This window comes from Sus scrofa, chromosome 8 (genome assembly GCF_000003025.6).
Source record: "Sus scrofa isolate TJ Tabasco breed Duroc chromosome 8, Sscrofa11.1, whole genome shotgun sequence".
Taxonomy (NCBI): domain Eukaryota; kingdom Metazoa; phylum Chordata; class Mammalia; order Artiodactyla; family Suidae; genus Sus; species Sus scrofa.
In genome coordinates this window covers 24308856-24334574 of record NC_010450.4, presented here as the reverse complement: position 1 = coordinate 24334574, position 25719 = coordinate 24308856, and the positions used below count along the sequence as shown (strand labels likewise).

The 25719-nt window shown below is 35.0% G+C and overlaps 1 pseudogene; it reads left to right on the top strand.

Moving 5' to 3' along the window:
- On the top strand, positions 23566-24876 carry LOC100624133 (annotated as a pseudogene).

The following is a 25719-nucleotide window of genomic DNA, read 5'->3' as shown; positions in this document are numbered from 1 at the left end:
AGACCTATGAAATGTATTTCCCAACTGTGCTGAGACTCTGTAGCATCTCTAGTAAAGCAAATATGACTATTATATTTGACTCTATGATTACCTTTGACTTTTCCAAATGCTTGTCAGATTGCCCAATAGGGAAAAAATAGAAAAAAAGTCTCTAAAGCAGTTTGGGTAAGTTCTTTTTTTTTTTTTCCAGTCTTTGTCCATTTCTGTGGAAGTGTAAGGCACCTTTATATGCAACCATGCCTACTGACGCTCTCTTCCCTTCCCAGGACTTGCTAGTTTCTCTCTCGACCCTTTGAACATGATATTATATAAAATCTAATTTTGTACTCCTTTGTAAACTAGGCCATAATTCTTTACTTCACTTAAAATTCCATTTGAATTACTTTCTCCTAGAATACTCTTCCTAATGGTGGTCATCCTCTGAAGCTAAATGTAAATAGAAATCCTTCAGGGCACAGCTCAAACGCTCCTTCTCTACAGAGAATTTACCTTTTTAGTTTGATGTGAAAGGGTTTGCCACCCTGACAATTTCCATTGCATTTTTACTCTGTCTCTTTTAAAACATGCCTTACTTTCTAATGTAATTATCCATGTCAAGAACAATAATAGCTCTTAAGTACACAGAATACTTGAGTTTGTAAGAGCCTTTTATCTACATATCATTCTCTATCTGCAACAACCTCATGAGGAGGGGGTTATTATATTAATTTTATTACTTCTAGCTCAGAGGATTTGTCAGTTTGCTTAGATCCCCAAATTACTAAGTAGCAAAACCAAGAATCAAATTCTGGTATTTTAGCAATAAATTAAATGAATTTTCTATAATTCTTTGACGTAAATCCTTTAAGGGTAAATTGAGATTTTTCTGTACTACTCAGAATTTTAGAGAATCACTATTCAATAAAAAAGTTATATGAGTGAAGAAATGAATAGGATCCAACCTATGCATATCATTTAAATATATCTCTCGCAAATAGCAGATAACTAGATTTATTTCCTACTTTGACAATACTTGGCACTTGTTCATTATTTGCTTCTGTTAGTAGCCCTAAGTAATTTATGCATGTATATTTGCCTGCAAAGCCTTGGTATTTTCATAAAGGGCAAGAAGGAGCTTTTGGTTGTTGTTTATTGAAAATTTTTGGCATCTAGTCTGTTATTTCACAAGATGTGAGTGAGAATATATATCTATATATTGTCAACCTCTTTTGGTGAAATGCAAAAATAGCCCTTGTAAACTAAAAAATTATGTACATGTTCTAGAGGAAGTTTATCTCCCAAACTGTAGCTTGTGTTATTATAAATTTCTAAAATGTTTGTAAAATTTTCTGAAAGTGGCAAATCTTTATAAATCATAGAATATCAATAGTGAAGTATTGAATTAATTTTAATAAAATACATCTTTATATTAAACTGAGAAATGCACTTGAATTTTCATAATTGATTATTTATTGTTTGCTAGTAAATCTTAATGCTTGCACACCCACTTAATAAATATATTCTTAGTAAAACAGTTTTGAAATTAAGTCCACAGGCTACCATAAATAAATTTTTAAATTATTTATATATATAGCAGATAAGTCATTGCCTATAATTTATGCATATAAATTAATACAGTTTATCTTATACTGTTTTTGTTATTTTGACTTGAGATATTGACAGCCAAAGCAAAAATATGTTTATTTTATGAGAGGATATTCAAAATTGAGTGAAAATTGATTGTTTTCCACATGCATGGTTTACCTCCTTTATATAGGTCAAGCAAAGAGGTGTAAAAGTGAAAAAGTGTGGCTTAATATTTTATTCCAGTAAAGATATATTCTGACATTTTTGAACAGTGCATTTTACAGGAAATGTGCAGATCTTTAAGTGGCACACACCTAGAGTTTTGTTCACTTCCTAAATGAAAGCCTTTTTTCCCAAGTGCTTTAAAAGATTTTAGATGGGGAGGTACCAGATGTCAGCCATCCAATTTTTTTTAGTGCAGCTATAATGGAGCGCAGCTTAGTGATTACCGCTAAGTGGAATTTAACCTTCAGGTCACTGATTCAATCCCCTGGTGCTGCTGGCCTTTTGATAATAATAGATCAACTCCTGCGTACACATACACAACACACAGACACACACACCACTTACACAAAAGGGACAGGCGGTCAAGGCAATGTATTAATAAAATGTAAAAAAAATCATTTTCTTGAAATGAATTATGAAGAAGAAAAATGCCATTTACTAGCCTTCATATATAAAAGTTAATTGGTACAATAATGTAAGGTTTAATAGATAAAAATATTTCAAGTGATATTACTAAAGAATAATATTCTGGATTTTGAATTTCCTTAATATACTTTCATTAGGATTATTTAAAGGAGTTTGTTTGTACTAATTTACTGCTGATTCACCTTTGTTGTAGTCCTAATCCACAGAACAGTAAGGACAGTCAAAGCTTAACAAACCCTGGAGTGTTCCAGGAAAACAATGTAGAGATTCAATAGAGAGTATTCTTTTCTGAGTCAGGAAAAACGTGATGATTTTAAAACAGTTTTTGATTGTGAATGGGTTGGATATTTTCTCAGCAAGAAGCCAGGTCACATATTCACACAAAACCGGTATATCAAGAGTTCTGTGGTAGTTAAGGAGTTACTGATGGTTGCAGAATATATTGCAAGTGCCTTGATAATGATATTTCAGCATGGAAAACTTAATCAGAAAGACTTTTGTTTATGATTCAAAAAATTGTTTCAAAAAATAATTTGAGCTTGAAAAAAAGAAGCAATAAAAATAACAACAGCAACTAGCAATGATTTTCACAATGCAATGTATTGGCAACTTTGTACTAACAGGGCCTCTGCTAAAAATGTTAATATTTAAAATAGATTTCAAATCAAGGACTCACATATTAGAGTCTGTCTTTGGGGGGAAAAAACAGAGGTTTCCAGTGGTTAAATAACTTGCTGAAAAAATGCAAGTAAAATAGGACAAGTATGTGGAAGAGTCCGAGGTGAGGTTCTGGTCCAGGTATATCTGATGCTGATACTCTTATCCACTCATGCATCATTTTGGACTGCTCTCCCACTAATTTATACATTTATATTTCTCTGGTTCTACTGTACAGATTCTATAATACCTTCCTTTTTATTTTTCTCTTCTTTTTCTTGTATTCTTGATATAAGTATTAAGCAAAAAAAACCCTAAGTGAACCGTTATCTTTATGTATATTTTATATATATACATATAAAAATATTACATGTTGATGCTGATAGCACAGAAGTAAAGCTGTAGCTATAGCTAGCAATTCAAAGTCCAATCTTCTAGGGTAGATTTCAACTCTTAGTTAAAAGGAAAGAAAGGAAAGAAAGAGAGGGAGAGAGAGAGAGAGAGAGAAAGAAAGAAAGAAAGAAAGAAAGAAAGAAAGAAAGAAAGAAAGAAAGAAAGAAAGAAAGAAAGAAAGAAAGAAAGAAAGGGAAAGAGAAAGGAAGAGAGAGGAAGGAAGGAAGGAAGAAGAAGGAAGGAAGAAAAATTAAGACTAATTAACCTTTGCCTAGAACATTCCAAAAATTTCTCCCTTGTATTTGGGAAAATCCAGTGGGATTCACCGGGTCTTTAAACAATAGTATTACTTTCAGTAAACAAATTTATATAGACAAGTAAGAAATAGTAACTTTTTTAATCTCAGAAAACTTTTTTTTGCATTTACTGCACGGTTCATTGCATAACTCTGCATCTTTTGCCTCAGCTGATGGGGAATAGAGCCATATTTCAAATGTGAAAAAGAAATAACCACAGAAGCTCTGGAAATTTTCACAAAAACAAACACAAAAATGATATAGAGCCATTAAATCCTAGTGTTATTTTTTGTCACATTCCTGTTCTGGTAATGTGTTGCTCTTGGAGTTTTAGTCAGCTAGAATTTTTTTTCTTTAATAATATTCTACCAATTCACATTGGCTTGCCTTCTCCTCTGCTAAGCAAACTATAAATTTTATTCCACAAGAGCAGTGTATACCAGGATGTAAAAAAAAAAAATGGCATGTATGCTATGTACTATGTTCAAAGTCCCAAGATTATCACTGCCAATTCCTCTGTTCCCTATATTTTAAAAATCATTGATGTGACATTTACTATTTATTTTGCTAAGCTAAGGATTTTGAATTTACAATATTTTTACAACATTGTGATGATACCAGAGAGGGCAAATTCTGGAAAATGTTGACTCATGACCACTAATGATAATTGCCAAAAGATACATTAAGGTACAACGGGGAAACCATGAGATCTTGGACCCCTGCTATATCACAACAATTGCAGCTTGAACTTCAGCATAACAGGAGTCCATCTTAGACCTGAAAGCTGAGAAAGAATTTGTAACTGATCCCATAATGTAAACATTCTTTTTAATATTGTCATTTAGCATAGATCAATAATGTCTAAAATATCTTATTAGAATTTTTAAAGCAAAAACTTGATTACCCCTTACTATTTACATGCATATTTTTTTCTAGTAAAGAATTTGTAATGTTATCTAACATAACAAGTGTGTATTTGGCCCTTATTATGTGCCAAGCACTATGGTGACACAGGAGGTACAAGGATAAGTAAGGCGTGATTTTAACATGCCAATATTTTACTCTAATGAAAAGACAAGATTATTTTTAAAATTTTGGTAGACATTACACTGATGTTTTCAGTACATAGGTAAGCTTTATAAAAACCTTAAATAATGGCTTATTATTTAGCATACCATAGATAATAACCAAACATACATGGATCATTGAAGATATCAACTTAGTCACCTCATGGCTTGATGATGGATGCCACATTGGAAATAAGTTATTGACAATTAATAATTAAAACCAGACAGTGATCTACAGCTAAAGTATTGACTGATTTCACCTCCAAGAGTTGTACCAATCCTAATACTGGTTAATATTAAAAATATTTTATTATATAACTGTGTGGAATACAATTCGTCAAGACGTATCCCAGTCGGACTTCATAATACCTCTTTGTGACAGGAACAGTTGGTTTTATTTTGTTAATAATGAACCTGGACCCCATAAATATTGCCCAGATCAAATAACTTAAAAGAGTCTAACTGGGGTTTTCACCTATACTTTTCTTTGGCTTTAGTTTGGCTCCACATCTCATCTCCCAGATCTGTTATTTGCCTAGAAATGTTAAGAAACAGAGAGTTCTTTCTATATTTTTCAAATGGACATAGAAAGAAATTCTATCAAGATTTCTTCACCTACTGAGAATTGTCCTTCCACATTAGGAAAAGACTCCTTAAGACTTCTGTTTTTTCTTTCATGCAATTAAAAATAAAAGATCAGGAGTTCCCGTCGTGGCACAGTGGTTAACGAATTTGACTAGGAACCATGAGGTTGCGGGTTCGATCCCTGGCCTTGCTCAGTGGGTTAACGATCCGGCATTGCCGTGAGCTGTGGTGTGGGATGCAGATGCGGCTCTGATCCTGTGTTGCTGTGGCTGCAGTGTAGGCCAGCAGCTACAGCTCCGATTCTACCCCTAGCCTGGGAACTTCCATATGCTGCTGATGTGGCCCTAAAAAGACAATAAATAAACAAACAAACAAACCCCATTCTGCTAATATTGTATACTTCCATTAACATAAATCAATTGCTACTAGAATAATGGTAACTTACAGCATGTGTATGATATAATGAGTTATGTCGTTTAGTTAAAGTTTTGTATATTTATATCTTAAGCTCAAGTTAAAGTGATTTTGAAAAAAAAAAATACTGTAGAATTTCGACAACTGCACATCAGCTCTATATAGACCAATGGGTACTTCCTCCATGTCTAAAATCTTTATGGTCCATTAAAGTAGTAAGTGGCACCCATAAGACACGTTTTTGAAAATCTAACACTTCATCCTTATAAAGTAAGGTGAAAAATCCTTCAAATGTAAGAAAAGACCACATGATCAAGGTAAGATGTCAGCTTTCATTTTGATTAAAGCATCTACCACGAAATCTAGGTGAAGATAATGAGACGGAAAGGACATATTTAGAATGCATTCATAGAAGCATAATGATATATTTAATTTTTAAAATAGCATCTTTAGGATGCCAGTGTAGATGTTATTTCTATATAATCTCATTAAACATTTCAATTTTGATGTACAGCCAGTAAAAATATCTCAAGCCAAACATATATGTTTATTATATATGTTTTAAAAAAAAACAAACTAAATACTGTCTTTTACTCTTCGGCAAAGTAATTGAGGAAGGAAAGAAAGAGGAAAGGGATGAAAATGAGTTTGCAAGAATTTTCCTAGAATTTTGCCTAAGTCTATGTTGTTGATATAAAACAAAACAAAACAAACAAAAAACAAAACACACAAAACCTACAGACTTACCTGGATGGACCAATAATACAGAAGGTAAGGAAAAGAGGAAAATTAGCTAACATTAGATCCAAATTGATGTACTAACATTTTTCTTAATCATCACAAAAGTTAGTATTGTCATTGATCATCTACTTCTACAGTATTTCTTTAACATTGCATGTGTTTGTTATACTTTGTAAAGTGGAATTCAAGGACAATGAATAAATGAGCATCATAAAGAAAAATACATATTTTTATTAAGCTGGGATTATTGAGCAGAACTATAACATATATTTTCATGCATGTTGTATACATACAGCAATATGTATTTTCAATTATAGCATATCAAATAACATATCATTGTTTTATTTTGCTTCCCTTCCAACAGGACATTTCACTTTGCAATAAGGATCTAGGCAGCTCTTCAGACTTGTCTTCTAAAAAGGGCTTCATGTGATGGAATTTATCAATCTTCTAAGTAAAAATGTTTTGAGTAAAAATGTTTTGTCATGTGTCGCTACCAAATGAAGACCATAATATGATATTCGTTACACTGACACTACCTTACTGAGGGAACCATGCTTTAGAATTTCAACATTTTGGTATAATCTGACTCTGACATGTGGCATTACTTTATCAAATTATTTAAGTCTATCCACTCTAACTTGCCCAGAGATGCTTCCTCCTATTGCAGTATTCATTCTAGACTAGTGTGAATGGGATAGAAGTTAAGGGCAACAAAAAATGCAAACATTATATAAGAAATTTCCCTTAGTGACATTGGTTAGAGAAACTCTGGGATACTTTAAACATATATGGACATATACATAAAAATATATGCATATATATTTATATCATGTGAATTTACAACTGCCTTTTTTTTTTCCCTTATTAGGTCTGCACCTTGGCATATGGAGATTCCCAGGCTAGGGGCTGAATCGGAGCTGTATCCGCTGGCCTACACAGCAACAGCAACACAGGATCATAGCTGTGTCTGCGAACTACAGCACAGCTCATGGCAATGACAGATCCTTAACCCACTGAGTAAGGCCAGGGATCGAACCTGCATCCTCATGGATCCTAGTCGGGTTTATTAACCACCAAGCCACAAAGGTAACTCCCCAACTACTTTTTATATTAAAATATAAGCTTTAATATATTGGGAAAATCTATTTAACTAAAATCCATGTGCAAATAATTGATTTAGTGTCCTCTTACCTTTTGAAAATGTTGGTATTTAATAACTATCTTGGAACTCAGAGGATGTTATTAACATGAGAAAGGGAAACCTTTGTTTAAAACAGTAGTATACTATTTGTGGCCAAACTAACTGAGTCAATGGGCCTCAATAGAACATATTTTTATTGACAATGAAATGGCTAAAACAGTCAACCAAACATGAGGAAAACATGTCTGAAATTCTTTTTTATGAAGTATGGGTTCCAAGTTAAAAATATTAGTGTTATTTCAGGAACAAAAAAAGATTTGCTTAACCAAATAAGTTTAAACAATGTTGTATTAGATGAAGTTTCCCAGTTTTCTTTACTTTAAGCCTCTGAGAATATACCTATGTATTGTGGAGTCCAGGAACAGAACATATATACAATTTTTTTTTTGTCTTTTTGTCTTTCTAGGGCCAAACCCACAGCATATGGAGGTTCCCAGGCTAGGGGTCTAATTGGAGCTGTAGCCACCAGCCTATGCCACAGCCACAGCAATGCGGGATCCAAGCTGCATCTACGACCTACACCGCAGCTCACAGCAATGCCAGAACCTCAACCCACTGAGCGAGGCCAGGGATCGAACCCGCAACCCCATGGTTCCCAGTTGGATTCGTTTCTGCTCCGCCACAACAGGAACTCCAACAATTTTTTACATATATTTATATCACTGACCTTTGTGTAAACATCAATCCACTAAAGTCACTTTGAAACTAGGTTTATAATTAATATCACATGCAAACATAGATGTAAGTATCCCGAATAAAATTATTCTAAAGTGCAACTAAGTTAACGGTACATATAAGAGTCACTCATGATATGTAAGTAGGTTTTCTCTCCTGACTACTCCCTTGATAGTTATAAATATTTTTTACTACTTTCAAGAATGCTGACATTGCTTTTTCTTTAATGTTTGATCGTTACACAAAAAAAATTAATGTTGTCCATGTATGTGGCATTTTTTTATGACACACTGATGTTCCATATATAGAATTGAACATTTAAAAATAATTGTTCAAGTTCCTTTGTCATGCAGAGGGCGAAGATCTGGCCTTGTGACTGCTGTGGCATGGGTCGCTGCTGTGGGCACAGGTTTGATTCATGGTCTGAGAATTTCCACATGCTGCAGATGAGGCCAAAAATTTTTTAAAAATTAAATAGTAAAAGTTAGCTATTTACCTGTTATTTGATAACTACATTTACTTTTCAATCTATGCTATAAATACTACCCCATAATTTATCCAATAACAATGTTCTGAAAAATCAAGTCAAATGATGATGATGAGACTAATAGATACATTTTAAAACATGACATTACAAAAGCAAGTTTTGATACACGTTGATGAAAACATTGGGAGTTCCCATGGTGGCACAGTGGAAACAGATCCGGCTAGGAACTATGAGGTTGCCGGTTCGATCCCTGTCCTCGCTCAGTGGGTTAAGGATCCCGCATTGCTGTGAGCTGTGGTGTAGGTCACAGATGCGGCTCGAATCTGATGGTGCTGTGGCATAGACTGTGGTGTAGGCTGGCAGCTGTACCTCTGATGGGACCCCTAGCCTGGGAACCTCCATATGCCACAGATGCGGCCCTAAAAAGCAGGAAAAGAAGAAGAAGAAGAAAATAACATTGACAGGATGGAAAATTAAAAGGTATTTTTAAACACACTTGACTTTAAGAGTTAAGTTCTGTAATTCTAAATTCCTCCTAAGAGACATGGCACTCTTGAAAGTCCAGGTGCAAATAATTACTGGATAGTTCTTATTTGCACCTAAAAATTACAATATTTCTCTGCAGTCATTAACCTTTTCCTACAGAAAACATTGAATTAATACATTTTTTCATTGAAGAACTTGTCTTTTACTTCAGTATTTCTCTTCTATTTTGTTATTTCCTCTCTACAGTTCACACACACACAGACATCTGCTGACCTTATGTTTCTTCTTAGCTACTTACAGGTCCCCCTGATGGCTTCTTAGGCTGTCCTCTCTCACATTCACCCAATGGTGACACGTTTCTTCACACAAGTTGATAGGAAGAGAAGATTTCTCAGTCATCACCACTAAACACTACTTTGCGGTTTTCATGGCCTGAATCACCCTTCAGGAAGACCTGCTTTCAGGTAATGTCAACAACAGTTAAGATTAAACTGAGCCAATGGCAGACAAGGGAACGCGATCGCCGTCACAGCTCTCCCCAAATCCTGGGGCTTCCACCAAGGATGGAGACATGAAAAAGCTGCTGCAGAGAAAAGCAAATGCCTCATACAGGATCAGAAAAGTATAGGCTAATGATTCTGATTATAAAAAAAAATTTGTTTTCTTTAAAAGATGAGTTTCATGGACTCTAACTTATACTGATATTTAAATCTCTAGTCTAATACTGACATTGGTTTCCTTCAAGCTTCAAATTTGAACTCAATTATGTTTGCTTCAATATGTTTATGGACTATCTGTGTAGTCCAAGTTCTGGAAATTATAATGCCCTTTTGCTGTTTAAGTCACAAGTGATCTCCCTGTGGGTCCTCTGCAAACTTTAGACTATATAAAAAATCAATGTGTTCCATGGAGTGCCTACACTCACATACTCCTTCACATACCATAAAAGAATGATTGCAGCAATCTATTAGAAAGTCTTCTTTTTTGAATATTAAGAGCATTAAAAAATTAATCCTCAATTTTAATTCTAGAAAATATATAAATGAATGTAAAACACTTTGTTTTTTCATTAGATGATAGTAAGAGCTGGTATACAAATCTTAAGAGATTTAAACACTCAAATATTGATTTCTTTAAAAAGCTCAATGTTAAATAACATTGATGAGGCAAAATGAATATTTTTATATAGCTATAGTAGGTGATTTTTATTTATTTACACATAGATGGTAAGACTATTTTATTCCCCATTCACTAACTACAAAGATTCATCAAATACTGCCTCCACCCTCTGCTCTGGAAAAAGTCATATTCATCAATCAGAATTAACTCAGCCATTACTTCTCCCTGATTCTTTTTCTAAACAACTGAGCCAGAATCAATCTTGCACTGCCCTAATGCCTCTGCACTTTATGCCCATTTCTATTGTTAAATTTGTTTCACTCTATTATAAATACTTGTTTTCATGTCTGTGATCACTAGATCAGGCCCAGCAAACTTTCTCTCTAAAAATTCAGATCATAATTGATGGCCATATAGTCTAGGTTGTAATTACTCAAATCTGCTATTGTAGCACAAAAGCATCCATAGACAATAACTAAGAAAGGGTGCGGCTGTGTTCCAGCTATATTGTATTTGCACTAGCAAGTGGCATGCTGGATTTGGCCGCAAACTGTAGTCCACAATTCCTTAAAGGCAGACTGTGAGATTTTCAATGCTTTCATCTGTGTTTTGCATCTGTAAGCACAATGCACAGGCGTGTTGATAAATGCATTTTTAATTTTAGTTAAGTTGAATCAAATGATAGCAACTCAAGTTCCAATGATTTCCAGTCCTAAGAAATCTTAAAAGCTGAGCCATGTGCTGTCCAATATGTAACCACTAGTGATGTGTGGCTGTTTAATCTTAAATTAATTAAAATCAAACAAATTAAAAATTCAGTGCCTCAGACACATGAACCACATTCCAAGGGCTCAACGGCCACATACAGTTAATAGCTACTATATTTAAATAGCGCAGATAGAGAACATAACTCATCACAGAAAGTTCGACTGGGCAGTCCTGGCTCAGATGATGTGACCATTGAGACAAAGAAATATCCTCCAGAAGAATCCAGGTGGTGTATAACATACAATTCAGTATAGCTCAAATACACTGTGTTCACAGACTTTTCAGAAACTAAAATTACAATATGCACGACAAATAAAAGGGTATGACTTTATTGAGTAAACTAGATAAGGAGACACAAGTACTCTACTATTTGAAGCAGAGGGATTCAGTAGAACTTCGGGTATATGTGTATTTGTACATGTGTATGTAACTGAAATCCAATATCCAAGGTAGATGTTCTACAAGTAAAAAAATAATGGTTTCTGTTATCACAGAGTTTTCAGCTTATTGATGAAGTATTAGAGGAATATGGTGACTATCTCTGTGCTATTTCTTTAGTATGTATGTGTGTACCTAGATAATTTTGTTCAAAGAATAGGGCAAAATACACTTTTTCCTTTTAACACTTTTATATTGTCTTTTTAGGACTGCACCCACGGCATACGGACGTTCCCAGGCTAGGGGTCGAATCAGAGCTGTAGCTGCCAGCCTGTGGCACAGCCAGAGCAATGTGGGATCCGAGCTGTATCTGCTGCCTACACCACAGCTCACAGCAATGCCAGATCCTTAACCCACTGAGCGAGGCCAGGGATCGAACCTGCATCCTCATGGATGCTAGTCGGGTTTGTTAACCACTGAGCCACGATGGAAATTCTGCCTTTAACATTTTAACCTTTAAATTTCCCTTCATCAAATCTGTTCTTTCCTCTCCAACCTGATCTCATGCTCAAATCATCTCTCTCTCTCTCTCTCTCTTTTTTTTTTTTCTTTTGTCTTTTGTCTTTTTAGGGCTGCACCCATGGCATATAGAGGTTTCCAGGCTAGGGGTCGAATCATAGCTGTAGCTGCCAGCCTACGCCACAGCCATAGCAATGCAGGATCCAAGCTATATCTGCCACCTATACCACAGCTCAGGGCAATGCTTGGATCCTTAACCCACTGAGCGAGGCCAGGGATCAAACCTGCATCCTCATGGGTGCTAGTCAGGTTTGTTAACCACTGAGCCATGATGGGAACTCTGCCCTTAACATTTTACCTTTAAATTTCCCTTCTTCAAATCTGTTCTTTCCTCTCCAACCTGATTTCATGCTCAAATCATCTCTCTCTCTCTCTCTCTCTCTCTCTTTTTTTCTTTTTCTTTTTATGGCTGCACTTGTGGCATATGAAAGTTCCCAGGCCAGGAATCTAATCAGAGCTACAGCTGGGGCCTATGTCACAGCCAGGCCACCATGGATGCAAGCCACTTCTGTAACCTGTGCTGAAGCTTACAGCAATGCCAAATCCTTAACCCAGTGAGTGAGACCAAGGATCAAACCCATATCCTCATGGAAACAATATGGAGTCCTTAACCCACTATAAGCCACAATGGGAACTCCCCAGCCAATACTTTGCAACCTTGTGAGACCCTGAACAAAGAACCCAGAGATGCCACACCCACATTTATGACCTATTGAATTGTGAGATAATAACGCATGTTGTCTTAAAATTTTTAGAATGTATGTTATTAAGCCTTTGGTAATTTGTTACACAGCAATATAAAGCTAGCACTGGGATACTTCGAAATACTGAAGAAACATGAAAAATACAAATGATCTCTGACTTACTTCAACTTTACTATGGTGCAAAAGTGATACAATTTCAGTAGAAATCTTTGAATTTTGGAAATTGATCTTTTCCTGGGCCAGCAATATGTGGTATGATACTCTCTGGTAACGCTGGGCAGCCCTGGTGAGCTGTAGCTCCCAGTTAGTCATGAAATCAGAAGAGTAAACAACTGATACAGGCTAAAACTACTCTGTACCCAGACAACTGTCCTGTTTTTCACTTTCAGTGCAGTATTCAATAAAGTACATGAGAATTCCAACACTATTATAAAGTAGGCTTTGTGTTATATAATTTTGCCAAGCTGCAAGCCAATGTTAAGCGTTCTGAAAACATTTAAGGTAGGCGAGGCCAGACTATAACGCTCAGTAGATTAGGTGTATTAAATGTATTTTCAACTTATGATCTGTTTTTCTGGACATAACCCCATCAAGAGTCAAGAAAGATGTGTAGTTTATCATGGATTTGCCAACAAGTTTGTTGGTGATACAGGTGGAAGCAGTTTCAGTGGAAAATGTGTGGACCTCAAATTTTACCATATAAAACATGGAAAGGGATGGAAGTGGGGTGGATATTGACCATAAACCATCCCCTAAAATGTTATCATGTAAAGACCAGATACCTAGAATAGTATTTAAAGAGTGATTATTTTCCTTTTATGTTTTAATGTGGAACTTTATTATTATTATCATTGTTGTTTGATAGTAATGGACAGAATGGAGGATGGGGGATTGAAGCCATGGAAGAGAAAGTATATTACACTAAAGAGAATCATGTGTGGATATAGAAGAGGATAATGTGCTTATAAATTCATAAGTTAATCCCCAGAAATGGATCCTCAGAAGAGGATAATCTGCTCATAAACTCAGGAAGCAGAACAACTTTGACAATAACAGGAGACAATGCAAAACAGAAACCACCAAATGCATTTAAAAATAGAAATGCTGGAAGAAAAACTGTTCTTATCTAATGGATTCTCAATTCTCAATAAAGATTTTTTTTTTCCTGAAGAAGGCATTTAAGACCCTGAAGTTGCAAGTTCAAATTCAAGCACCAACTATTCTTTGTTACAGAACCTTGATGTTACTCTTTATCATTCTTACCGTCAGTTTACTCTCAGTAAAATGATAATAATAAAGCCTCTACAGTAGACTCCTGAGAGGATAAAATGAGGTGATATTGTAGAGGGCTTAGTAGGTTGTTCAACACATTGAGTACTTGGGAAATTGTTGGTATTTTATCGTTGAGATTGAGCATGGTTTTGGTGTAAGGAATTTAAGGAGAGTGGGGAAGCTTTGAAATTGCTTTGTGAAGAGTAAGATTGGCGGTTGAGTGAGAGAATATGAAATAATTCCTCAAACACTTTTAAGGCTCAGATAAGTTAGGATACAATGAATTTCTTCTGACAGCAATATTCAGGGTCGTGTGATTATATTCTACTGTCTGTGTCAGGATATCAAATACAGGAGGAGATCATGCAGGATAATGAATCCTGAACAAGATTTCTGTGGGCTAATTGTGACTGAGAAACCACAGAGCAAAGGTATTGTGGGATAAGCAAGGAAGTGATCAAAGTGTTGAAGATTAATAAAGACCAAGCGAAGCCAGAAAGAGGTTATAGAAAGGATAAGAAAAGAAGACAAGACAAAGAAATTCCCAGTCATGCCAAAGACATCCTGTGATAGGAATAAACCATGAGGAAAGGAGAAAAATGGAAAACAGTCGTCACCAACTTTGATGCTCAAAGTTTAATTTTTAAAGGTAAGATCAATACATCTAGATAAAAAAAATTAAAATCCCTAAATTTAATGATAAGAATTGAAGCAATGGAAAAGACCATAAGGCCAGGTCGAATTTTAAGCGCACATGGAAGTGACTCGCTGTTTGGTAGAAGACAGTGGCCGAGAATTGTAGAAATGATATAATCGAATGTTTTAACCTTGAAGGATGTTTACTATATTATTGTGATTTTTAATCTTTGAAAGTATTTGACATAAATTTCTTTTAAAATGTACATTATTTTATGTTTAAAAATTAAAAACTCGGAGTTCCCATCATGGCTCAGTGGGTAATGAATCCAACTGGGAACAGTGAGTTTGTGGGTTCGATCCCTGGCCCCACTCAGTGGGTTAAGGATTCCATGCTGTCATGAGCTGTGGTGTAAGTTGCAGACGTGGCTCAGATCCCGCATTGCTGTGGCTGTGGTGTAGGCCAGCAGCTATAGCTCTGATTAGACCCCTAGCCTGGGAAGCTCCATAGGCCAGGGGAGTGGCCCTAGAAAAGGCAAAAAGACAAAAAAAATTAAAAAAAAATTAAAAACTTTAGGAAATATTAATGTTTTTGCATCATTATGGTTATGTTTATTTTTCATGAATTGTTCATCAGTAAGAGTAAATGTGCTGTTGAAGTGTTGCTAGTGGTACAAAGAAGTGTGAACACTGGTGATATGTGAATAAAATAGAGGTAATTTCTGAGTTTTTAATGTATATAGGGAATCAAAAAATAGTTTTCTTAGACCATGTGGGTCTACAGAGTATGGAGGTGCAAAAAAAATCGTTCTGATTTCGAAGTGTAAATATAGACAAAGTATTAGTTCTTCCTATTACTCAGTTAATAGAAAATAAAAATATTTAGAAATATTCTAAATGTTGTGCTACAGATACAAACATCTTTAGAGACTTGTTATGTAAATGTCTTCATAATGAATAATTTTTCCTGTTTCAAAAGCAGGAGGGAATGAATGATGGGAGGAGAAGAACTTCGCAGTATAATTCTTTAAGATTTGTTTCACAACATCAGTCTATGTTTTTCTTTAATTTCAGATGGCACCTGCAACCTCTTTCAGTCTCTGTGGTAAAACTGAAAGGTCTGACAGACACTTGCTCACCTGAGAAGTTTGGAGGCTTGTAACACACACTTTACACCTGTTTAGATGTCTTGTCACTTCACAGAGTTGCTTTTGGTTTCTACCTCATGTAAATTTTGAGTTCAAATTGCTGACTATCATTCTTTAACAAAAGTGTGCTTTTGGATCTTGATTGCTTTTTCGAATTCAGTTGCACCTTCCACAATTAAAAAAAAAGTTTCTGTCAGTTTTTATAACTGGGTTCTTGTGACAGAAGAGTTCCCACTATGGGGTCATGTAATCTGTCAGCTATGTTCCCTATTTCTTTTTAGTTATAATTGAGAGTAGCTTTTGATATTCAAGCGTAATCACCTTTACAGGTTCAAGGACTCCCTTTATAACCTTTGGTATGGCTCATGCAGTAGAAGCTCTTTATTTTGCATGCCAGTGCTGGAATGATTGAGGCCCTGCACTCAATTTCTGAAAGTATTGCTTCTCTCAGGCTTCATAAAAACCAATAATAAAAATAAACACAGTTACGGGGTGTTTTGCTTGTCTTTTTTTTTTTTTTTCCATTGCACCAATTGCAGTATCTCAGCAACAAAATTATAATAAGGATTCCAAATTGGGCTTATAATAATAACAGTGTTTTAAATTTACTGGGGAAGAGCCTGGATTTTTAAATTTATATAATGCAAGGTATAGACTGAGTTTTTTTTTTTTTTTTTTTTTTTTTTTTTTTTTTTTTTTACTATCTGATTGTTTTAGTATCATTTTTTGAAGATTATCCATTTAATTGCCTTTGCACTTTCGTCAAAAATCAATTGACCATATATATGTAAGTCTGTTTTTGGACTCTATTCTGTTCCATATATTTGTTTATCACTCTTACTCTATATTATAGTTTTATAATAAGTGCTAAAATTGGATAATGTATGTCCTTCCAGCTTTGATCCCTTTTTTCAAAGTTATTAAGCTACTTCAGGTCACTTACATTTCTATACACATTTACAATCAGCTTGTCAATTTTTACCAAAAAATTGTAGGATTATCTCCTGCCAACACTTACTACTATCCAGTTTCCTAATTTTTGCTATTCTAGTGGTCTCATAGGCCTTTTACATCCTAACATAAATGTCATGCCTCTGTTATGCAAGCATTGTAGGCACTTCTTCAAACCCTCATTAAAAGCTTGTTTTGTTTCTCACAGATTGCTTTATTTATATAAATTATAATGTTCTGGTGTCTTGCATATTTTTCTACTGAGACTGGTATTTATTCTTGGTGTTGACATAGCATATCATGAAAGTTTTGAAATTATTTGTCCTCTTCTCTTACTTTGTTAGTTACTTCTTTGTAAAACAGAAATACTTGATTTTGATAAAATCGAATTCATCATTTTGTGCTGTAAAATATGGCTTTGTAAATTAGTTTAAGAAGTTTTTTCCCCCTATACTAAGTTATATTTTTAAAATAATAATGTGGAAATGCAATGGGATGTTATATATTTTAACTCTGTTGATTGTCAATTTTGAGTATTTAGGAGGAATTTTTTGAACAACTCTATATATATTTAGTTTATATCTCTGGCTTTCTAGTATGTTTGTCTTTATAAGATATGCATTACTAATTAGAGAAACAATTGAAAAGATACAATTTTTATAACAAAGTAGCTGATTAATATGAGAACTATGAATCAAATGGTATTCAAACAGGAATAAGATTCTGTAACACTCATTCCAACTTCCTGATATTTCATTGACTCATGTCCTGCTTGTTACCATCTTACACACCAGTTTCCAGTAACACTGGCCTCCTATTCTTCAAACACACTAGGAGTTCCTTCTTCAGGGCCTATGCCCTTGCATGGCTCTGTTTAGAAGGTTTTTCTTTCAGACTGAGGCACTATTTACTTCCTCAATCCCTTCAGGTCATTCCTGAAATTGTCCCCAATGCAACTGATTTTCTTTCTCGCTATATTTTTTCTTTTTGTTACCTTTTTTTTTTTTTTTTTGGTTTTTTAGGTCTTTACCCACAGCATATAGCAGTTCCCAGGCTAGAGGTGGAATTGGAGCCGCAGCTGCTGGACTACTCCACAGCCACAGTAACTCAGGATCCAAGCCAAGTCTGCAACCTACACCACAGCTCATGGAAACACCAGATCCTTAACCCACTGAATGAGACCAGGGATCAAACCCCTCATCTTCATGAATACTAGTTAGACTTGTTATTGCTAATCCACAATGGAAGCTCCCATCTTGTTACTTATTACCCTATAACAAGTAATTATTTTAATAATATATGTCATTTACTGTCTCCGCAACTAGAAAATAAGCTCTATGAAGCCAGAGATTTTTTTCTTCTTTTTTCTTCTGTTTTCTTTACATATTAAACAAGAGCTGAATGGGTGATCTCTTAAATATTTATTGGTTGACTGAACCAATCAATCAATAAACCTTAGGTTCATAAAAACTCAATTATCCCTTTTTAAGCTAGGAATTATGAGGTGTGATTGAAATCTATGACTGGATGCTTGTCCTACTCCACAGGGGGAAAAAAAAAAACAAAATGAAAAACAAACATCAAAGCTTTTTTTGGTCATTTTGACCAGTCCTTTCATAATTTAGCAATTATGTTTAGTATATCTAAATGTGATATTTCTTTTTTAGAATCTTTCTCTGAACTTTATGTTTTAGTTTTTTTTTGTTGTTTATTTTCTTTGTTTTTTTTAAATGATTTTTATTTTTTCCATTATACTTAGTTTACAGTGTTCTGTCAATTTCTACTGTATGGCAAAGTGACCCAGTCACACACTATATATATGTATATATATATATATCATTCTTTTCTCACATTATCCTCCATCATGTTCCATCATAAGTGAATAGATATAGTTCCCTGTGCTACACAACAGGATTCCATTGCTTCTCCGCACCAAATGCAATAGTTTGCAGCTATTAACCCAAATCCCAGTCCATCCCACTCCCTCCCCTCCCCCTAATATGATACCTTGATATTAAAAAAGAAGCGATCAGAGATCATTAATAATGGGAAAATATTTAATTTTTACCCTGTAGCCTTTAAAAGCATAGGAGATCAGAAACAGAGGTCAAAATGTATATTCAAATTTACTAGGACTTCTGAATTTGTATTTGCAACCTTTCCACTTACAAAGTTAGATAGGTACACAACATATACTTAAAAATATATCTGTATATAACATGTACAATGTATGTGAAATGATGCAAATCTATTCTCATGAACCTTATTTTCAAGTAAGGGATATTGGCAATTAACAACAGGAATGACTAAAACAATATCACATAATTTGAGATATATTTTTCTGGATTGAAAGTAATACAAAGCATACTAAGTCACAGACTTATACTTTTCTCTAAAAACTAGGACAAATTTAGCAAACGATTTTTCTCCTAAGATTTCATTAATTTCATAAAATATGGCAATGTGTTTATTAGCGCACTGTGAAACATTATCAGAGATGATTATAATTAAACTACACTTATCAAAATAATGAATAAAGCACATTTTGTGGTACAGCAGTGTTGATGTTTTTCATAGTTATTTGTTCACCAACTAATCTGCCAAATTCAGTAATCTCTAGCGAGTCTCTCAGTTATTAGTGTAAATTACTAAGGGTATACTCTGATAATAAATAATGATAGCGATTCTGGGAAACAAAGCATTAGCAGTTTAATGTCTAATTTTTTTTTCTGGATAGTATAAATTAAGAACACAATGAAACATTTTTCATTCAATTAGAATATGTTTCCAGGGGTTATAATACAATTTAAAATTCTCCTTAGAATGGCTATATCAAAGCACCTGAATTTCATTTTATTTATTTATTTATTTTTGGCCACACCTGCAGCTTCTTTGATCCCTCCAGTTCCGGGGCTAGGGATCAAATCCGAGCCACAGTTGTGACCCATGCCACAGTTGAGACAACACCAGCTCTTTAACCCAGTGTGCCATAGTGGGAACTCCTCAAAGCACCTGAATTTTAAGTTCAGGATGTTTTAAAGAGGAGGATTTTAGTTTCATAATGCATCAACCAAATGGGAGCCCATTACATGAAAAAAAATTCTAAATTTGAGATGCCTAATGTGCCTTTGATTTTTTCCTTCCAATTTCTCAGACTCTGAAACTGGAACCTATCATATCTAAATTCCAGTTTGCAGGTGCCCAAAATATGGCCAAATTTAGATAGTGTGTTAACTGATTAACTTAGGTATCAACTGAGCAACTACCATATATCTTGTGCTCTTCTAGACACTAGAGGGACACACCAAATGCAGAATAAATCCTCTGCCTTTGTGGAGTTCTCAATCAAATTTCAAGTGAGTAAAAAATGAAGTAAATAAGTAAAAGGATACACCCCAAGACCCATAGAGCACCAGCTGCATTCTTAAATCTATCGTCCTTCTTCTTGAGCATATTTGGACCCTGCATCTTAAAGCTGCCCTTGCTGCTAGGTATAGCTCTGTGACACATTCGTCACATATCATGGTAAGCAGAGGAAATTGGTCATTCCTTCAGACCTGGTCAGAAAACCCTGGAAGTGGGTCGTGGTGATCAAATTGGTTAAACTGGCACATATAATGTGATGTAGAATTTTATCCAAAGGCTAACCCAGCAACTTCAGGGTTTGCCCTGAATCTGGACTGCCATCATGCATTATTTGGGGAGAGGGGAGTGAGAAATACATTTCCATGTTGTTTAGGAAACCTAAGCACTCTTGGATTACTTTGTGTCACCCTCACAGGCTTACCCTGACAGCTTAAGTTTGTTAGACATTGTGAAAAATCAAGGAAATGAAGCATGTGAGATAACAGAGATAATGGTGGAATATTTGCTTCTCTGCCATGTGTGACTGCTGCCTCATGATCCATAAGGGCTGCTTAGTCTCTAGCCTTCATGATTGCATTCTAGCCAACAAGAAGGATAACAGTACTAAGAGGGACTAATCCCCGTTCAAAGATTTGTGGTGAGGATTAAACTGAAAGAAACTTTGCAGAACCCACGAGACTTATCTGCTTGTGTATTTTTAATTCAAATATCATGTGAACTCTCCCGACCAGAAGGGAGCTTGGAAAATGTACTCTATTCCGGGAGGCATTTGCACACAGAAAAATCAGGGCTTTGATTAGTGAGGACCAAGGGGAAGTACTGTGGGATCACTAGTGGTTTTGACACATAGAGTTAGGTATGAGAGACCTCCTAGTGGTAGACATCCATTTAAAGTTGATTCTCGAAAATAATTTTAAGTTAGCTAGGTAAGCAAGAGTTGAAGGAAAGGTTGGTTGAGGGAAAGGAAAGTAGACAAGAGGGAGCTTAGGGCATTTAGGACTCTCTCTGTGTTACAGATGCTCAACAGAGCTAAAAAAGAAAATTAGGGCTCAGAAAATGTATAATAGCTGGGGAAATAAATTTGAGAAGTATCATAATGTAGGTAATTTTGAATCAGTTTTGCCAACAAGTAGAAAAAGGTGAGGGTATGTTTAAGTGTGGTCTGGAGAAGAGAAATGAGTAGAAAGATGAAGAGGAATCTGAGGGGCAGAAAAATAATACTTTTAAGGATAATTTGTATCAGCATAATGTTAGAAGAATTAGAAACATGAAATACCAAGAAGGGAAAACTTGACCAAGGATACAAAAAGTTGAACTAGGATGCACAGTCGGAAAAATCACTGAATTTGTCTTTGAGGCACTTACCGGTAAAAGGCAGCAGATTATGCCACCTCAGACTATGACTATAGGGACTCAAAACATGCTAGCCTAAAATATGCTGCTTTGGCATATTGACATTTTTGAGATGTACACACCTGAAATACAGCAAATGCAGAGAGAGGCTTTCTTGCAATACCCCTATCTGCTTCAAATACATCCAAAAAAGCAATTCAATTGTCATAACCCTTCCTTGACATTTCCATCACCCAGGCAGAATTAGCTTTCTTCATAGGAGAGGAGATTAGACCTCACACCCAGTCAAACTTTTTCAGAAATTATCATATCTACCATCTGTTTTTCTGAGGGCCATTTCATCCTTCCTAAAAATGATTTACTCTTGCCTAAAGGTCTCCAATTCCTCTCCGCTTCACTCCTATGACGGTATATAATTCTGAATTGTAAGCCACCTCTGGGAATTAATCAGTTTTCCCTAGGAAATTTTCATTACACATGAGGTGTATACATTAATAAATTTGTTTTTCTCTTGTTAATCTGACTTTTATTACAGGAGTCTCAGATAAGAATTCTAAAAAATAGAAGGAAAACTATTTTTCCCTTTTAATGTTGGCATTTTTGAAACTTTTATATAGGGTGTTTACTAAAAAACAAAATAAAAAAATTCATTAACCATAGGATGTAGGATGTGTAGAGAAACAGAGTTGGACATTGGTCCATAGGTCAGCCTCCAGAATCAGAATTTGGTTATAATGCCAGTACCAGCATCAACTGAGAGTGAAATTTTGGACTAAGTACTTACCTTCTCACTGACTCAGTCTCCAACATGTAGATTAGCTGTAATAGCAACAATTTTAAAATCTGTAGTGAGGATTAAATTGAATGGTACATGTAAAAGTTCTTAGCATAATGCCAAATTCATAAATACTCAGTAAATATTAGATATTAGTTTATTGAAGAACATTTTCATTAGAAATGTTGACAGTGAAAGAAGCAAGATAAATAGAAAAATAGTTCAAGAGTTTGATGGAAGATTTTAGTTTTGTTGAGTGAGACTGTTCAAAATTTGTAAGACAGATGCATTGGAGTTGGTAAATGAATGACAAACAGTATAACAGACATGAATATGAATCTTTAATGAAGGGATTTTTTTAAATATCAGGAAAATAGACACTATGGATAGGAAGTGATAAGTCATATATCACCTCCTTAATAAATCATCACTTAATAAAATATATGAAAGACGGGCAGAAACCTGCTGAAGGGGAGTGAGAGTCAATTTATAACAGATATAGGCAGTGTGATTCAATAACTTTCTTCAGGGTTTTGTGTAACTGAAAGCTAAAAAATATTTTCCTCTCTTTTAATGGACATAAACATTCAAACCAAGTTCCTGAAAACAACAACTACAACAACAACAAAAACAGAGAGAGAGAGAGAAAGGGAGCAATGCAGAGAGAGGTAGAGAAAGAAAATGAAAGTTTAAAGGCTAAAAAACTTTACCACAGACTTTTTAGTTCTTTCCAGCGCCCCTTGTCCTTACTCTCAGTTCCTCATGCTACATTTTGGAACTTTTTGTGGGGGATTTTTTTTTTTTTTTAATTTTTATCTGGAGAAAAATGAGGACCAACCCTTGGTATAAGAAAGGCCTGTGGGTATGTTAAGAATGTCCGATTCTGCTTTATTATAAAGGTAGTTTTTTCTAACAGCACAGGGACTTTGACTACACAATTTCCAGTCTTGTTTTGGGTGACCTCCTGTTCAGACCACGTCTGCTCATTTCACATTATACCCAGTGATGATGACTGGGAAAATCTTACGGCTGTGGAGGGGTTGGAGCGAGGGGATTGTTCATTAATTACAGACACTGTATTGTTTTTAGATGTTTGCCATTGATTTGTAGATAGAACTCTAACAGCTTTTTAATTTTCTTAGACTTTTTTTAAACACATTTAAACAAATGTGGTTCTAAAGACTGTTATCATTTTGCATTGCCTTTAAAAATATCCATTTTTCACTTCCCAGTCTAGATTTCTCCTATTCTTAATACTACATGTCAATAAGGTGAATATGACTCATCTTGAGATATGAATGATGAAAATAATCAAGCTTCAGGGGCAGAGGCAGTGCCTCCCACGGACCCACCTAGTCCTAGCGCCTCCTCTGCGCCCTCTTGCGGCCTATCGACCAACTGCCTCGCTGCAGTTTGTTTTTCAGGGTAAAGTTAAATTCCAAGTAGTCAGTTGAAAACAAATTCAGTCCCTCAAACTGGCTTATGTGTAGAAGAGATTTGGGGGCAATAAATTCTGGGAATGAGTTCCATTCAGATGGAGTGGAATATACCAAGGAAAAATTGGTGAGCTTGATCAAAAATACTGATAGCTTTGGTAATCAGCCATTAGACCGCACAGGGAACTTGCAGAAAACAGGTCACTCTAACCTCCGAGTATCAGAATAATTAGATGAGCAAGTTGGCATGGTTCCCGATGTGAACTCAGTCATCTGTCTGTCTAGAGATGAAGATATTCTAACATACACCTATGAAGAAAAGCACTGCTAAGATTTGAGCTCTGTGGACCTGCATTTATGGTTGGTAATTGCTTTTAGAGAGCATGCGATGGTCATTAATGTTACTGAAGTTATTGTAGAGATGGGGTAGAGAAAGAACATAAGCTGCATGAAAATATTACTAAAATTGGGGTCACTCTAGGCATGCCTGTAGATCAATTAACACCAATTATGTGAACTGAACAAAACACTTGGGAAAGTAAAACTTTGCTTGCTGTTTCATTTGCTCCATTTACTTGTGCAACCAAGTAAGAATAATAATGGCTCCTGCTGTATATTGGATATACAGGGAACTATATCCAATCACTTGTGATAGAACATACTGGATGATAATATGAGAAAAAGAATGCATTTGCATGGGTTACTTTTCTGTACAGCAGAAATTGACAGAACATTGAAAATCAACTATAATAACAAAAAATTTAAAAAAAGAATAATGATGGCAAACCAGTCTGTGGGACACCCCCTCCACACTCACACAGTCCAGAATCTGTAGGATTGGCTTGTATTTACATTCAATGAACACTTAAACATTTCAAAAGTGATGAGATGCAGGCCAAGGAGCTCTCCTTTCCTTTGGGCTCCACCCAAAAGGGAAATAAAAAGACATAACAGATAATTAACGCTTACATATTTGTGGGTGATCCGCTTACTCCTCAGCCGCTAGACAGAATAGGATGAAAAAATAGAAAAAAAAAAAGAACAGAAAGACCACAATGAAGCTCTGAAGCCAAAGGAGCCATCTCAGACTTTACTGAGAGAAAAAAATTATGAAGCTCCCCCTCCCTGAATCTTTAAAAGCTCACTTGACATATTTTAGAGAAAAATAACTTAGATCAAGAAGGAAGAATGTCTACTGATATTTCCTCTAGGCTTTAAAATGTGGTATTTGTTGGGAATTAAAAGATAATTCTGTCAGCAGAGTGAACTTATAGTGGAAAAAAGTATCTTGTTTCTGTCTTAGCAATAAAAATGATATATTCAGTGATTAAAAATAATCCCTTTTATAAAATATATTTTTCTTTAAGTCTTGGAAAAATTGCGGTTTTAACTCAGAATGACTTCCAAGAGTGGAACGCAACAATAGTCCAGACTTTGTGTACTGAAAATCCTCTTCTGATTCCTTACAGATTTGTAGTGGTGAGAGTTAGATCTAATTTTATATAAGGTTACATAACTGTTAAGCATATATATAATCTGATTTGAATTGCAGTTCTTTGCATTTCCTCCCTAAAAACTTTCTTATCTAATAAAGAAATAAAATGCTATGCAGACCCACTTACTTTTGTTGCCCTTACTATTGTTGAGTTGCTATAGATGTATTCCAAGTAATATATGAGAGCAATAATAATAATACAGATATTGAATAGTTTAACTGAAAAAAGTTTTGTAGCATTCAAGAGCATTTGCTACTCTTACTTTTGAATCTATTGCCCAAAGACATGGGGACCTATCTGTTTCTCTTATAAAGATTTTAAGGTTCACCTCAAGTGAATCTTAAAGTAAAAAGTATATATTTAATACAAGTTTTAATTCATATGGACCCTTTACAGTTTCAGTATTTAAAAATAATGAGATTATTTTACTCCCTGGAGTTTTAGAAGAGAGTCTATTAGGATTATTTTTTTAATAATCTGCTCTATAAAGTATTTGGATAAAAGAAATTCTTCCAT